Source organism: Pleurodeles waltl, chromosome 12 (assembly GCF_031143425.1).
Source record: "Pleurodeles waltl isolate 20211129_DDA chromosome 12, aPleWal1.hap1.20221129, whole genome shotgun sequence".
Lineage (NCBI taxonomy): Eukaryota > Metazoa > Chordata > Amphibia > Caudata > Salamandridae > Pleurodeles > Pleurodeles waltl.
Window position 1 is genome coordinate 165,317,531 of NC_090451.1, and position 3,984 is coordinate 165,321,514.

The following is a 3,984-nucleotide window of genomic DNA, read 5'->3' on the forward strand; positions in this document are numbered from 1 at the left end:
GGACAAGTGTAAAACTCCTAAATTCGTTTTTACACTACTGTGAGGCCTGCTCCCTTCATAGGCTAACATTGGGGCTGCCCTCATACACTGTTGAAGTGGCAGCTGCTGATCTGAAAGGAGCAGGAAGGTCATATTTAGTATGGCCAGAATGGTAATACAAAATCCTGCTGACTGGTGAAGTCGGATTTAATATTACTATTCTAGAAATGCCACTTTTAGAAAGTGAGCATTTCTTTGCACTAAAATCTTGTTGTGCCCTTCAATCCACGTCTGGCTAGGTTTAGTTGACAGCTCCTTGTGCATTCACTCAGACACACCCCAAACACAGGGTACTCAGCCTCACTTGCATACATCTGCATTTTGAATGGGTCTTCCTGGGCTGGGAGGGTGGAGGGCCTGCCCTCACACAAAGGACTGCCACACCCCCTACTGGGACTCTGGCAGACAGGATTGAGCTGAAAGGGAACTTGGTGCATTTCTTAGAGACTCTTTGAAGTCACCCCCACTTCAAAGGCACAACTTAGTATAAAACAGGGCCTCTGCCCTACCTCATCAGACACTTGCTGGAGAAGAAACCGGAACCAGAAACTACATCCTGCCAAGAAGAACTGCCTGGCTGCTCAAAGGACTCACCTGTCTGCTTTCTACAAAGGACTGCTGTCTTGCTGTTGCCCTGCTGCCTTGCTGAACTCTTGTCTGGCTGTGAAAGTGCTCTCCAAGGGCTTGGATAGAGCTTGCCTCCTGTTCCTTGAAGTCTCAGGACCAAAAAGACTTCTTCCTTTCACTTGGACGCTCCGTGCGCCGAAAATTTCGACGCACAGCTTGTTTCGCGGCGAGAAAAATGCCGCACACCGACGCTGATCAACGCGACGCTCTCGGGACGATCGAGACTTCGAAGCACAACCTCGCAAGGACAAAGCCGCCCGACTTTCCAGGAGAAATCGACGCGACGCCTACCGTGAGTGCGAAACTTTGACGCACGGCCTCGCAAGGACAACGCCGCCCGACTTCCAAGGAGAAATCGACGCGACGCCTGCCGTGAGACCAAAATTTCGACGCACGGCCTCGCAAGGACAACGCCGCCCGACTTCCAAGGAGAAATCGACGCGACGCCTACCGTGAGATCGAAACTTTGACGCGCAGCCCCGCAGAACGACGCGCAGCCGGAAAATAAGCAGGAGAATCCACGCACAGACCCGGGACATCTGGTAATCCCCGCGATCCACAAAAAGAGACTGTCTGCGTGCCGGAAAACGACGCCCGACTTCCCCGCGTGGAAAAGAACGACGCAAGTCTGTGTGTGCTGAGGAGAAATCGACGCACACACCCCTTTTTCCACGCATCTCTTCTCCTGTGGCCCTCTGAGGAGATTTCCCACCAGAAACCAGGTACTCTGTGCTTGAAAGACACTTTATTGCTTTTTAAAGACTTAAAGACTCTTAATATCACTTTTCAGTGATATCTTTACAAATTCGTATTGCAACTTTGATCGTTTTGACCTACAATTATCCAGATAAATATTCTATATTTTTTTAAACACTGTGTGGTGTATTTTTGTGGTATTATACTATGGTGTTGTATGATTTATTGCACAAATGCTTTACACATTGCCTTCTAAGTTAAGCCTGACTGCTCGTGCCAAGCTACCGGAGGGTGAGCACAGGCTGATTTTGGATTGTGTGTGACTTACCCTGACTAGAGTGAGGGTTCTTGCTTGGACAGAGGGCAACCTAACTGCCAACCAAAAACCCCATTTCTAACACATATGTTATTGACCAACACAAAATTTATATATTTGGACTCCTTTGTTTCCCGGTTATCAATTGAGGGTTATGAATATTGGTCAAAGAATGTTGATTTGAAAAGTGTTTGGGGAACAAAAAATTGGCAGACCAAGGGAAGAGAAACGTTGTTTAGGGCATGTCTCATCCCCGTTCAAATGATCTTTTTAAATGAAACAGTACAACAGACAAGTTGTTTGGGCTTAGCAACGATTAGAGAATTAACCATGCCCAGTATACCTGCCCCTGCAAAATTTAATAACTGGCAAAAATACACGAATGCAACATTTAGTGAGCTTAAAGAGTGGGTCCAGAATGGTACGTTTAATGCTTCACTGACACGTCCAGGTGGGTGGTTATTGTGACCAAAAGTTACCAATGGGTGTCATCAATGTTTTGTCACATCCTCGGGGGGATTCTGAATGAGTAGGTCAGACCCTCACTATATATCACCAGAACATGCTGAAATGATGACAACATATAGGGGGTTATTCTAACTTTGGAGGAGTGTTAATCCGTCCCAAAAGTGACGGTAAAGTGACGGATATACCACCAGCCGTATTACGAGTTCCATAGGATATAATGGACTCGTAATACGGCTGGTGGTAAATCCGTCACTTTTCCGTCACTTTTGGGACAGATTAACACCTCCTCCAAAGTTAGAATAACCCCCATAGTGTAGAAAAATTGTGTCAACAGTGGCTAAAATCATCCTCACTAGATGCCGTTAAGACACACCTCAGTCTCCTGTCTAACGACACTGACTTACAAGATTTTTTGTCAGGCCCAAAGATACCGCGTAGGAAGCGTTTCTTGTATGAGGTATACAGTGAAATATGGAAACTGTCACAACAAGAGTCTGCAGCCCGGTTAAGGCAGATAGATCAGGAAAATCTGAAAAAGGCATTAGCTATTGTGGATAATGGGATTCACACCTTGTCCGACCGGATATATACAATTAACGAAACATTTTCTTCTGCTATAGACATTATGGCCCTCATTCTGACCTTGGCGGGCGGCGGAGGCCGCCCGCCAAAGTCCCGCCGTCAGGTTACCGTTCCGCGGTCGAAAGACCGCAGCGGTAATTCTGACATTCCCGCTGGGCTGGCGGGCGGCCGCCTTCAGGCCGCCCGCCAGCCCAGCGGGAAAGAGGCTTCCACGATGAAGCCGGCTCGGAATCGAGCCGGCGGAGTGGAAGCTGTGCGACGGGTGCAGTTGCACCCGTCGCGTATTTCACTGTCTGCGCAGCAGACAGTGAAATACATTTAGGGGCCCTCTTACGGGGGCCCCTGCAGTGCCCATGCCAGTGGCATGGGCACTGCAGGGGCCCCCAGGGGCCCCGCAACCCCCTCTACCGCCATCCGGTTCCCGGCGGGCGGACCGCCGGGAACTGGATGGCGGTAGGGGGGTCGGAATCCCCTCGGCGGCGCAGCAAGCTGCGCCGCCTTGGAGGATTCCAACGGGCAGCGGAAAACCGGCGGGAGACCGCCGGTTTTCCTGCACTGACCGCGGCCAAAGCGCCGCGGTCAGAATGCCCTGCGGGGCACCGCCGGGCTGTCGGCGGTGCTCCCGCCAACCGCGAGCCTGGCGGTCACAGACCGCCAGGCTCGTAATGAGGGCCTATATGATCTGATATGTCTTCTTTATATCATGGACAGAGTCAGACCAGGTCCATTATGCAGTTGGGTTGGACACTTCAGACATTGAAGGCATGTCGCATTCCGTGCAGCACATCAGTGCCAGAGAAATATTTTTTTCCTTTAATTTGATGCAACAACAACTAATGGCTAAAAAGGAGGTGACTCATGTCATGCTTAACATTGAAAAAATAGAAAGATTGCCTTTTACTGTGGCTGAGATTCCTTCAGCAGAGTGGTTGATTCACAGGGTTATTAATCTGCCTATTTCTACATTACAATTTACTTCTTGTTTGAAACATGTTCTGGTAGGCAGATATGAAAAGTTGGGAGATAGTTACATCCATGAGGTGTGGGAGCTTCCCTTCTCATACAAATGCCTCAATACCATGAAAGAGGTCTATCTTAGCAGCAGTGAATGAGAGACTTCAGTAGCATTCGATGATTTGTAAGCAGCTGTCCTGGCATAGGGCGTGTAATGCCTCGGTTGCAAACTTGGCTTGCTATCTGAAGGGAGTTCCAGTCCCCTTGATTAAACGCACGTTCCAGGTGATTTCAAACGGCAG